The sequence below is a fragment of the Platalea leucorodia genome, assembly GCF_965183815.1.
Source record: "Platalea leucorodia genome assembly, chromosome: 3".
In the NCBI taxonomy this organism is placed as follows: domain Eukaryota; kingdom Metazoa; phylum Chordata; class Aves; order Pelecaniformes; family Threskiornithidae; genus Platalea; species Platalea leucorodia.
The window spans coordinates 97605349-97619715 of NC_138825.1; positions in this window are offsets into that span (position 1 = coordinate 97605349).

Below are 14367 nucleotides of genomic sequence, written 5' to 3' on the forward strand. Positions count from 1 at the left end.
TTGTAGTAGTGTTTGTAAAACTGTTCTACTGATTTAAGGAACATACTCTGGGTTTAACATTCTGATTTTTCCTTAACTATATATAGAGTATATATAAACACAGATAGATATTTATCAATATTTACACTCAAATTAGTTTATTTTCTTGGCCTTCCTACATGTCTGCACTATATATAGATACTAAGTTTGCGCCTGTGGTGGGTAAGCATTGGATAACAGCCAAACTCCCACCCGACTGCTTGCTTACTCCACCTCTTCAGTGAGAGGGAGGAGAAAACAGGAAAAATAGGAATGAGAAAGCTTGTGGCTTGAGATAAAGACACGGAGTAAAGACGGGAGACAAGTGCCGGTTACTGTTGTGGACAAAACAGGCTTGGCTTTGGGAATTTAGCTTCATTTATTGTCAATTAATATTAATGTTTAATTACTGATTTGGGTATTTGGAAATGAAAACCAAGACAAAAGAAACAAACATTACTCACTTGGGGAAAACACCTTTCCCTCCCCTCTTTCCCAGGCTCTTCATCACACCAAGTTCCTCTTGTCCCCCCTTTTATATCACTGTAAGTTACACTCAGTCCCTTCCTGAGGTAACCTGTGGTGCAAGGGGCACTCTGGTCAGGAGGCAGCAGTTTCTCTATGCATCTCCAACCTTCTCCCTCCCTCTGCTCCAGCGCACTCCACCACTGAGTTGTTGTTGTTCCTCTTCCTCCTTCCTCCGCCTTAGTGTTCCCTCTGTTGTTTCTCATTCTTTTTTGCTTCTCCCCCCACTCCTGCTCTCTCCCTGTGGCATTTTCTGTCCTTTCTTACACATGGGGTCTTAGCAGTGCCCTGTGGTGGGTCGGTTGGAGCCGGCTGGAACCGGCTGTGTCCGGCACAGGGCAGCGCCGGCCTCTCCTCACAGAGGCTGCCCTACAGCCCCTGTTGCCAGCGCCTGGACACAGACACCCAGTACAGCTCCAGAAAGAAGAACTGTAATTACATCTGCACTCAGCCATTCAACAGTTATCGCGGATATATCCCATTCAGGCAAGTTCCATGACAAAGATTCGCAGATGTTTGTGAATGACATCTCTGTGCATAACTTGTACACCTTTTGCCTCCACCTGCTGTGAGGGACCCTTCCACAGGACTTTGAAGTCACTTATGTTGCAGTACATATTGCAATTGGACTAAACAAAAAAAGGCTGAGTACACCTGACTTTTAACCTTTCCAAACTTTGTGGTCCATGTACCTTTGCCCTGGTTCTGATAAACCTATGGGTGAGCCAGAAGTTGAATTGGCTTAAAAGTCATAAAAATCACTGTGAAAATGTGGTATGTTTTTCATTATATTCCCTACTCCTGTGTCTGTTTGGCTTCCACCAATTCTTATTTAATGCTTATATTGTACTTGAAAACTAGATTAAATCAACTGTTTTCTGTACTGAATGACAAAACAAAGCATTTGCCTGGTTGCATCACAATTTAGATGACAAGACTTTTTTCCTAAGGGCAGTGCTTCAGACAAAGACATATCTGGAAGAGGAAGTGGGTACTTTCTTAGCACATCTTTCACTCAGCTGCCAACCTTGTGCAGTTTATGAATGAAATAAAACTAAAAAAGGTGAAATTCCAAGTTAGGAATACAGACTCAGCAGTTAGACTCTTCAAACAGAAGTAAATTTGATAGGGATGCCATTGAGGCCAAGCCAGCGTGAAGTACCACATAGTGTTTTCACAGTTGCCTGTCTGATTACAATCACACCTTAATGATTTCTATCCCTTATTGATGTGCAGTGCTCACTGATTTATGCATTAACTCTGGAAAGAGTACAATAAATAAATGCTTGGCATGTGTTAGTTTTTCACTTCATACTGCATATTGGCACCAGGAATAGAAATACCATTGTATATATTTCCCTGATGAGTGTGCTGTGGTCCTCCTTCCTGTCCTCGCTGACTTTTATAACCATCAATTCCCCCAACTATAGGAGAATTAAGCCTCTTGGGAGAAGCAAACATGTTTTGCTTAGATCTTGGTTTAAAGAAAGGCACAATAATATTACACTATCCTGTGCCTTCCATCTTACTGTTTCCCCTTCTCTAGAAGAGAGGCTTTTAAGCGCTGCCATAGTGCCATGGGATTCATACTCAGAATTCTTTTGAATTGCAGTTTCATGTCTTAACACCTACCTCACACGTAGCTCTTTTTTGTTAGGATGGGGACTTGTAACAGACTGTGGATCAAATGAAAGCACAGCAGCAGCAGCAGCAGTCTTTTACGGATAAAAAGTCTTGAGGTCAAACTCAGATGTGATTTAAGCAAAGAGAAACTTGTGTGTCCTTAGCAGAAGTTCATCTGCTTAGAAGGTCCATCATTTTTACCTCAGAAACACTCATTGTTTCTACATTCATAGCTAGTCACTGAAGTTGCATGTCAGGAAACGTTGAAGTTCTGCTAAATAGACAGGCAAAAAGATAAATAAACTGGAAAAGGACAATTTAAATACCACCATCTGTGGTGAAGTTCAGCCATGCTTTCTACTGCACACAACAATAAGCCAAGAATATTCACACCATGCTGATCTTTTATTGTCTTTGAGCTAAATTTTCTACTATCCAATAAGATGAAAGGGTTTTTCTTATCAGGGGTTTTGTCTATATTTTTTTTTTTTTTCAGTAATGACACCTACTAAACTTTGTCATGAACAATCAACAAAAGCAAGAATTACTAAAGGAATGGGTCCCTATTTTGGTTGATTTTAGTGAGGGTTTTTTCTTGAGTAAGACCTGCATGATCAACTCTGTATGAAAAGTCTTGAAGGCAGCAGTAAGAAGATTTTTCAGTCATTCTGACTATTAATAAAAAATACAGAAAGGAAAAAAAGATCATTAAAATACAGTGACTGTCATGGTAACTTTACATTTACAAAGTAAAAGCATGATTTCAGGGAATAAAGAGTTTTGTGATTTATATTAATGACCTGGTGAGTGTCCAAATCCTTGTTTTTTGTAATTTTAGGAGCAGAAAAGACAATCAAATTAAATCATGCTCTGTCAGGTTATTAAAACACAACTTTGTCTGTGTTATCAGTGCTAATTCTAACTACATTGTGTTCTTTATTTTTCATTACAACTGAGAAAAAATATCATTTCATTATGACTGTTCTACCTTAGTTTAGGTTTGTTTAGTTGGTTATTTTTATTCATTTACTCAAAATGTTACATTTTCCTTTATTGTTTGGATCTGGGTTACTGTCTCAGCTTTTCTGATATGATTTAATAAGATTTGAAAGCTCTTGCTTGAATATTTTGTTTCTATGTCCTTTCAGGGATATATAGAAAAAGGAAGTAAACAATATATTGCATATACACATGATTTCAAAGCTGAAATAAAACAACATTTGGGAATAACTGTTTTCTGAAGAGCCAGTTAATAACTAAAGCTTTTCTTTTTTAAATTTCTATTGTTTTAAATATTCTAAACATTTAAAGATGTTCCTTATAAACTGACAATTATTTTTACTTAGACAAATTGTTGTTAGAAACAGAATGTTGGTGATCATATATTTTAGTGTATCAAATCTTGCATACTGCTGGCTTCAGACAAACTAAGTGGAATCCTATTCGTTTTCACAACTTTTATTCAGTTAATTATTGTAGAATATCTTCATTTCATTGTACTGGAAAATTCAAACCTATTTCTATATGTGTTTTAAGAATTTTTCTCCTCTGAAAAATAGAACAAAATCCTTCCTTTCTACTTGTCTTACTAAATTAGCATTCATGAGCTTAGACTCCCTTATATGAAATACTACTAATAATGCAACTATAATAAAACAACCTTATGTATCCTTTCATCATCCCAAATTGGCTTAATCTGACAGCAGATTTCTACAGAGAGGATAGATTCCCTATAATATCTTCAGCATTTTAGTAAAATATAACTCAATCTTCCTTGACATACATATGTGTATATATGTGTATATACATACGTGTATATATGTGTACATATTTTTGACCTCCTAACCATTTATACCAAGAAACTATTCAGTCAAGCATAGTGAGTGCACAGAAAATTTACTTCTCACTCCAAAATATCTTCACCATTTGCTCAACAATTTACTTCTGAATGTGCCCCATAGCTCTGTTTTTTTATATTGCTTCTGTGTTCAGGGAAATTTAAAGACCATGAGAAAAGGTAACAGCCTTCCCATAAATAAAAAGCAATTGGAAAGAGGAAGACAATTAACTGTTCTTTATTCCATTGGCCCAAAAGTAATAGGCTTAATTTGCAAGGAGGGATATTTAAGTTAGATGTAAAAAAAGGTAAGGATCTATCTATTGGTAAGGGTAATTAAGCTTTGTAATACATTGTCCAGGGAGCTTTTAGAATCCATATCATTGATATTTTTTAAAAAATAGGTGAAGCAAATTTGTTAGGAATACCTTGAATATACCTGATTCTGTCCTAGGGCAGATAAGTTGATTATTTGATACCTCGAGTTCTTTTCCAGGTCTATTTTCTGTGTTTTGTAACACTGGAAATACTGAGGTAATCATATCCACTTTTCTAAGGCAATACTGGAAAACAATTAGAAGGGATCGATGTACAGTAAGACACACAGCAGTATCAATTACAGTGTCTGGCCTTCAGTTTAGTACATGTTGGCATGGATTTCTGAAGAGCCTTAGCCTCCTCACTAGCCTGTTACTACCCTACTATGTGACAGAGATATGTGGCCGTGGGGCTGAGACAATGTCAATAATGACAACCAGAGCATAGAAAAGCCTTTTAGCTGTTGTAATTTGAGGGAGTTTTAGCAAAAAATGATAATCATAAACTTCTAGCTTGTTTTGTTCCTGTCTTTTGTTAATTGTGCCAACTATGCCATTATTCAGTCTCCCTGAGAAGCAAAGCAGGTTTGGGTTGGTTTGTTTTTTTTTTTCAGCCCAAGCAGATACATTGGTTAATCAGACAAAGCTTCCAGTATTACAGCCTAAATGCTATGAATCCTGGACAGCTTGAGAGTTCATCATTACTTAAGCTGGAACTGCAGCTGCTTTGACAAAAATTTTGTCTACATAAGACTCTCTTTAGTGAATTATACTACAATAATCTTCATATTCTACCACATTCTACATTTAATTGGGGGATTCCAATTTGAGGCAGTAAATTTCAGAATACTCTAAAATTAACTGAAAAGCATATTTCAGAAGGAAACGTGCCACAAACACCTGGCCCATATGACAAAATAAAGCCCATTGTAGGATTTTATTGACATTATAATAGCCTACACAGGAGAAAAACTGTTAGCATTGCTAACAATATTTCCAGAAGTAATTTTTCATAGATGATTATAAGTAATAACCTTAACAATCAAAAATTTTGGTTATAGTTATCCAAATCTACACCAAATAACTCAAGGATGCTGCTAAATGTTGTATATTTTTTAAATGAGAACAGTTATTTAGCTATTCAAAAAATATTTATTTCTTGTCTCAGAATTTCAGTGGAATAACATATGCTTAACTCCAAACTGACAAGTATGCTTCCACATTGTTTTAATCATGAAATTTGATTTTGTAAGGGACTATCACTTCCAATGGAATATTTTTCAGTCTACATATACTTTGATGTCTTTTAGTAAAAACTCCAAGTGCTCAGTCTCAAGAGAAAATTGGACATATCACTAGATATCTGAAACGGCAATAAAAAAAAATCATTGGATACTTTTGAAAATGTTGTCTACAATATTTATGGGATTCACTATTTGTCAGAAAAACATATTTCTTTGAGTATGCATGTCCTTAGAGTTTTCTTATAGTTCATGTCATAGGGGATAACTTCCCCTCAGAAAACACTACACTCAAGACGTTACAGTATCTTTGTAACAAAACCAACAGTTCAGAAGAATCTTTATATCCTTCTTTTTCCTCATTGGGGACTGAAGATCCTCCACATTTAGAAGCTCTGCATATTTTTTAAAATAAAAAGAACAACTTGTTGACAGGGCTGTTTTTTAAATCTAATTCTCCATCTAAATCTACATACCTGTTACCTGTGTACTACTCACATTGATTTGGTCATACCTTAATTGACCTGGACTGCAGTATTACAAAGTTATTCAAATGGTCTTTTCATAAATAACGACATACAAACATGCAGGCTTCTTGGCAGCAGTAGGGCAATTCATGAGAAAGGTGGGATGTTCAGGTTTTTTTTAAGGTTGGTTGTTCAGGTTTTTTTAAGATATTAACAGGCAATCCTCATATTTTATTCCTCCTTTTTACTGTATTATACATTCCTCTGAATCATAGAATCATAGAATCATAGAATCATTTAGGTTGGAAAAGACCTTTAAGATCATCAAGTCCAGCTGTTAACCTAGGCACTGCCAAGGCCTCCACTAAACCTTGTCCCTAAGCACCACATTTACCTCTAATACTTCCAGGGATGGGAACTCAACCACTTCCCTGGGAAGCCTGTTCCAATACTTGACCACCCTTTTGGTGAAGAAGTTTTTCCTAACATCCAACCTAAACCTCCCCTGGTGCAACTTGAGGCCATTTCCTCTCGTCCTATTGATTGTTACTTGGGAGAAGAGACTGACCCCCACCTCGCTACAACCTCCTTTCCAGTAGTTGCAGAGAGCAATAAGGTCTCCCCTCAGCCTCCTCTTCTCCAGACCAAGCAACCCCAGCTCCCTCAGCCGCTCCTCAGAAGACTTGTGCTCTAGACCCTTCACCAGCTTCGTTGTCCTTCTTTGGACACACTCCAGCACCTGACGTACACTTTGATTACATATCCCTCTTTTACTAGTCCACAGGCACAAGCAAGATCCACACTTTAGCACTGGGAGTATAGTTTGCCTCTTTTCCTCAAAAAGGGAGACAATTGTTGCATGGTTCATTGAATAGTTGCTCGTTCCGGTAGTATGCATCATCCCTACTTCTCCTATGCAGAAAGTGGCATTCCCTGACATGTTTCTCAGGCTTTCAAGCCCTAAATGCACTCCTCAGAATAGCCATGCAGCTGGTTTATCCTTTTCCTGCAGGCTGCTGGAGCAGCTGGTCAGCTAGCTGACTTTAGTACTTTGCTTCTTAACCCATGACAGCAGCCACCCCACCCCAGCAGGCAGAGGTGGAAGAATCCAACATCAAATGCTGCTGTAAGGGAATGGGTGAAGAGCAGGGCAGCTCCCCATATAAAAAGTACATGGAAGATCACTGAGAGACCAGAGAGGAGAAGGGGAGTTGTCTCAAAAATAAAATCTGACTTTTGTGATTGCTTTATTTACCACAGTCTAATTGTGGTCACCACAAAGGCTATTTAGTGCAAGATTGTAAAATTCCTTCTTCAGATAAGACTAGGAGAATGACCTAGGATCTCTATGAGAAAACATTTACATTTTAGTTTCCACAGAAAGATTTTTTCCCTCAGGTTTGCCACACACATAGTGACAAAAAAATTCAACAGCTCTGCCAGTAGAAGTTTTTTTCTCTGTACAGCAGCCTATCCATAGATTTTTTATGTCTGTATCTTATGGTTATGAAATTTTCAAATTTATAAAAAATGCTTAGTGAATCACCCAAAGTTTCAGCCTGTTATTGTTTTACAATGCTGTTATAAGGATCCATTACTGTATTGGTGCCTCTGATACAGCAATCCCCTGGAGGAGTTTCCTAACCTTCTGTCACTCTATCATTTTCTTTTGTAAAGAGAGGGATCAGAGCTCAACGATTTGAAAAGCCAGTGCAATATTTAGGTTTGTAATTGGTAGCATTTTCACCATGCCCGAGGGTTTCCAGGTTGTTTTGCTTAGAAATATATTAATTGATTTCTTAGTTTCTGGTGCATAGTTCAACAGCATGCCATAAATGTAATATTCATAATTCACTTTAAGGTATGTTGAGCAAGTTATTTATATATACCACTCTATTTTGAGTCATCGTACAATGCATCTCTTCTGATACTGACATCCAGGCTGTGAATAACAGAGTAGAAAGACAAAATTTAAATGAATTAGACAAATAATTCAGAAAATGTGAGTATTAAACTATTAATGACCTTATTCACAAGGTAAGACAAGTCATTTTCCTAAATGTTTGAACTAAATGAAATTTAATTCTGATTCATTTATCTGAAGCACAGATGAAAAGAAAATACTGTAAATGATAAGTTACCCACTTTTAAAGAGAGTTTTAAATTGTGACAAAGTTTACTCCTTATCAAAAGAAATTTATCTACTCATATTTTCAAGCTTACATTTTATCAGATACATAAAACACATTTTAAAACAGCCAGGATTTAAAAAAAAAAAAAAAAAACAAAAAAACAAAAGGAAGGAAGAAAAGAAAAAATCACTTAAGAAAATTATATCATTTGAATATGCAGTAAAAACAGATATTAGGATCAAAGTATAAGACATTCAAAATATAGAGTCACTTTGAGTACATCCACAGTAATAAACATAGTATAAAATGTATAGTATAAAATATATACAAAGTACTTCAGTTATATTTGAGTGCCATTTTGTTCTTTCAAAGAAGTGCCAGTTAATTCTATAATTATGTTTAAATAACTATTTATATTCTACTCTGCTATTTTTGCTTACTTGGAACGCTTTCAAACTTCACTGTGAAAATTCCTACGTTTTCAGAATTGCAACTGATATAACTTGACATAAGCTTATTGAAACTCCTGAGCTACACTTCTCTATCCTGGTAAACTGACTTTTGGATCCAGATCCACACTGGAGACACTCCTCTCCCATTTTTTCTGTGGTCTAGGCTACGAAAGAAGGTACAAAACCTTCTAAGTAAATTGTATAGTTTATGTGGAAGCAAGGAGTTCCTCTAAGTGAAAAAAAATTAGGTAGCATAACCATACTTAGCACCAAAATGGTAGGAAACTTTTTTGCTTGACTTTGAAAATGTTAGTCAGAAGCTGAATGGCCCCTTCCATTGCATTTCACTTGTTGGAAAGTCTTGACAGTGAAATATCCTTTTAAAAGAGGAGATTACATCAAACAAAAGATTTAATTATGGGGAAGATTTTGTTTATGTTGTAGGGAAGAAGTAAAAAAGCTGCACCCATGTTTATGTTTGGCATACTTTGCCTTGATTGATTAATAATTCCTCAAATTATTTACTCTTTATACATTATGACTTCCTTTACACAGTTCATAAATTCTTTCTTTTTATATTGCTTTTGTCAGCTCTACAGATTTAAAACTCATATCTATATAAGAAAATTATTGAATTTTGATCAACATGAATTTTAGTTAACCTCTGCAGCTTATCACAAACAATCCTGTATGTTCATATGAAGTTTAATTGCCTGTATCTACACAGATGGTCTAGTTATTTGATGTGGTCTTCTTGCACAGTGTAGGTGAAGTAAGAGACTTCAGAATGAAAATAAATAAGAAATGAAAAGTGCCTGGACTTATTTATCATTTTACAGGAATGCACTATACTGTGACACTAAATTATTTAATCATGCTTTGCATTTTACTAAATAAGCTCTGTTTGGTAATAATAGCAGCTGTAATAATAACAGGAACAACAGTATTCTTAGCAATAGTAGTTATATTAAAATGCTTAATAGCAGAGGGCTCAGAATTCAGCTGGGCTTGTAGAGTTGTGCCTCAGGAGTCAACCACACAGAGAATCCATTTTCCAGCATCACATTTCTTGAGCATATGGTGAAAGGAGTGGGCTAAACTGCACTATCATATGAAGCAGATTAAACAAGGCACTAACCATGTGATATGTGCTGGAGGCATTCTGCCTGCAGGATGTTGATGCAGAGAGAATGCCTCCAGGAGTATTAGACAAGTGTGGTCAGGAACAACTATTACTTTACACTTTTAAATGGAAGCAGCATGCGCATCCCTTACACAGGCTTCAGAGTATAAAAAGGGCAAAGGAGAACCTATGCACCAGTTAACAACTATTTAAAACCGCAACACATTTCTGTGAAAATATGTTTCCTAATGACTCATGGTTAAAGATTAGTGTTAATTAAAATAAAATTCAAATGAACTTAGAGGTTACTTCAAACTTAATACTACAGCTCTGTGAGATACTCCAAAATGAACTCACAAAACTAAACATGGGGTGAGTAAGAAGGTTTGAAGTATGCCAGTACCTATTTTACATCAAAAAACACAAAATCATGTCTCATTTGGAAGACATCAAAATGTTTCCAGAACTACTTCACTGCTAAGACCTCTCCTTCCCTGCCCACTCCCCTCCCGCCATGCCAGAATATCAGGAGGTTCAAATTGCATAAGAACTTATTCTAGTTTATCTTAAGCGGTCCTGGAATTTATCATGTAGCTGGCATTAGTTCCCATCAGTGTCCTGTCTAGGCATCCAATAAGTAGGAATCTCTAACTCTCAGTTCACTAAACAGCCAGAGTCATAAATCTGGAAACTGAGGTCCAAGTTTTGGGACTTTAAGCCAGCCAAGAAGGCAAGAACCTCAGAGCTGCCAAAGCAAAAGACAGGAATGGAATTGGTTTCTTAGCCCAGCTAAGCAGACAGTTTATAAACTGTAAGTGCTTTGTTTTTGTCAGAATTTCACTGAAATTAGTAGTTTTTATAGATTTCTGAAGTTCTAACTTATTGTCACTTCTGCCTGAAAGCAAGCAAACAAAAAAGATCTGCTAGAAACTTCTGAAAGTATCTACACCTTACTTAAAAAGAGTTCCATCAAAGTGATCTTAGATAGTAAAATTTAGAGCTGAATTTGTATACAATTGGTAGTCTGGACTTTTCTAAGTGAATGAAATGCCATGATTTGAAGACTTTTGATATGGTGAAATGCATTCAGGAAGTAATTTTGTAAATCATACAAATTTTCATGTTCTTGCACAATAATATAAAGCTGCTACAGAAGATGTGACCACGGGTCACACAGTAAAGCACTTCTTATCTCTGCAGTGGACTGTGTCCTACGTAATAATGCCTAGCATTTACAAAGTAGTTTAGATGTTCAAAGCACTGTGCAAACAATAACTAATTAGTCACAAATATATACAATTTTCTTTTTAAGCAGTTCATTTTTTTGCATCTACGCAACCTTGGAACAGGTTCAAATTTGTTTCATTAACACTGCAGAACAGTTATAAAGCACCCCAGAATATTTAGCACAGGTAAATAATTCCAGTATTGAGAATAAAGCTGGTTACAGACAAAAATTACCAAAAAACCCCAGAATATGTAGACCTTCGCCTTTTTTCCCCTCAAGCCTTTTTTGGGGGAAAATTTCAACTCAGAATTGAGTAACTAATACCCAGAACTCAAATAACTGAGCAGCTTGTCTTAAGAGATGCAGTGAGAGAAGAGATTAAGCCCTTACTCGAGTTCGAACTAAAGAGGAAGCTGAATGCCAGTCCCTAGTATGAGGAAGGAGTGAGCTTCTCTGTAAGCTACTAGCTGCTCTAGGATGCAAGCACTCATTTTCTGTAAGAAAAATTATGAAAGCAATATTTTTATTATACCATGAAACAGGGATATTGTTGAGATCCTGAGAAGTTAGGTGGAGGAAGAAAACGGTCAGCCCAATACTATTTAAAATTAGTGAAAGAACTTCTGAAGAACAGTTTAGTACATTCTCCTTACAGTTCCTTAAGATTCTTGTGTTTCTTTAGCACTCATCTGCCTGAATATAACAATAAAATCATAAAAACTTACATCATACAATGCTTATTATCCAGAGGGTACCAGCATGCATTCCAAATTGATATATGAAGCCCCTACTGCATCTTATAGAGATCGCCTCACACATACTTGAAATGCAGCCACTTTAGGCTTCAGTACTTGTTTAACAATGCACAGCAAACCTCACATAATGTTTTACTAGAAGAAAAAGAAATGCAGTGTCCAAATAAAGTGCAGGGGGATTTACTGGCACAGTGTAATTACTTGTGCTGGAATTTGTCCAGGACACTGGGGTTAATGCTCCTACTGTTACGGAAAATCCCACTAGCTATTTAATGGCTTCAAATGGTAGAGGCTGGACCATGATTTGATGTCTGACACAAAGTAAATGATGAAAATCTTTGAAAGGTCTTTGTGTTTGAGTCTGCTCTCACTCCAGTTTGAAGGTAGCATAGCACTTACTGTTCCGTGTAGTTATATCTTGCTATACTAGCAAGAAAAAAGAAATGTCAGGCCTTCAGAAAGCTTTGTGATCCACTAAAGGCTGTAAGGTTTTTTTCTTGGTATTAGGCATACATAATATTGAAAGTATAGGCTATTAAAGGTCATGACTCAAAGAAGCACTATCAACATATAATGTAAAATCATCAAGGAGACCAGGAAGCAAGGAAGCCATTCAGGGACGTATTTCTAATACAGCCACAGTTCCTGCATTATTCTGAGCTGAACTGATAGCTCTGTAAACAGGATCTCTCTACTTAAGATACAATCCTAAGATCTTATTAGGGAAGAACCATATTATATAGTGGAAAGAAGAGCTCGTAAGCAACATATGAAAAATATATTAATCTGCAGTGAGAACCTTTCCGCTATCTATGAGAGAACTCACAAGCACTTAGGTCCAGACAAAAAAAATACTCTCTCTGCTATTTCTACTGTAGTGGTTTACATAATCAGAAAACTAATATATTAATATAAATTATTTTGGAGAAATTAATCTGCTTTAAGTATTGAAAATTGATTTTATGTTAATATTATTGTATCATGGTATGTAACTTATTTTATAAAAAGACATCTTCCACTGAATGGAGGAACTGACAGTACAAAAGCTCAGATGCCAATACACAGGTATGTTTTACCAGGTGTTGAACAGAAGTAGCTATAAGATTTACATGTGTATGTGTGTGCATGAGAAGTTTCTTTTGGGATTTGAAAGGATTATTCATTAATTTCACAAAGCATGTGAATGTCAAAACACATTCTAAGCCTTCTCTTACTGTTAAAACAAACACAGACTTTGACAGACAATAATAACTTCAAAAATGAATTCTTATTAAATTTTTCATATAAACCCTTCAATGTTCTTAAAAAAAAAAAAAAAAAAGATTTTTAAAAACTTATGTTTTCCTCTACTTTACAGTCTATGCAGTTATAAACATACGCAAGCCAGAATGGGAAAGAAAAAACTGGCATATAGACTTTATTTTAAATTATTCTTACCTAGCACATCATTGCCTCTATCTTATCTATTTCAAGGCATCTAGACTAATTGTGTTGTTCCAACTCCCACTATTTTCAAAGTAAAGAAATAGAAACCCACTCCTTATTTTACATCAAGGATAAATAAGTGGAACTGCCCTCTCTTTTCTAGTGACTAAGAAAAGAGCCAGACAGCTAGCTTCAGAGAGATTAAATGTTCCAAAAATTTGGATGTCACGATCTCCACATTGCAACAAATAAATGTCCCTGGAAATTAAAAAGTGCCCTTGAAATTCTACTTTAAATCTCATTGAATGATAACGATATTTATACTTCTAAGAAATGTGCTTTCAAATTTATATTCTAAACTGTACAGAAATGCCTTTAAAATGCATTTAAAATATGGCATGACCTCACTTTTGAAAATGGCAACTATACTTCTAATTCACTCTCATCCTTTTGGAAGGTTTACCTTGTGGTCTTCGCTATAGGGTGAACAAGAAGAATAGCTCTGGCACTTTAGCTATTAGGAGGATGAGTTTTAAACATTATGTATAGCTTTATAACCCAAGGCTCTTTCCTCCTTCAGTTACTGACGTGGAAGATAAGAGACAGAATTCACAAGTCTTTGTTGCAATCTGATATTGTTTTTTTTCATCTTTTATTTCATAGCATTAGAATCAGTTTTGCACAATTGTTCTTGGACAAGCATTGCATTTTAGAGAAGTCAATCACTTTGACCAAATAACTTATAATACAATTTCACAATAGTTCTCAAACTATTATAACTAATAGTTCTAAATGTAAAAGAGCTTTAAGACTATCTGTAGCTTCCTGATTAAAACATTTTTAAAGTTAAAACCCTGCAGTTATGCACAGGAACTTTTAATCCACATTCAATAAAAGACTATACTATGGAAAAAGACTCTTCACTGTTGCTTGCAAAAGAAGTCAGAAGATGACCTTTTGATTTTTTTTGTTCTAAAGAGTGAAACTTAACTAGTTGTTATCAAAACATCTGGAAAAACTCTTACTACATTAACAGTGATGAAGTATGTGGGGAGAAAGATGGTGCAGTGATTAAAAAATAGATAAGTAAAACAAATGCTGCAGGCGTTGTTTACTACAGGTTTATGAAAATGAAGAGAAAGATTCAGTCTCTGGCTTGTATTTTTCTTTCTAAGAAAAATTCATAAAGTGTTATTACACTTTATTGAATTGTTCTGTTTTAAA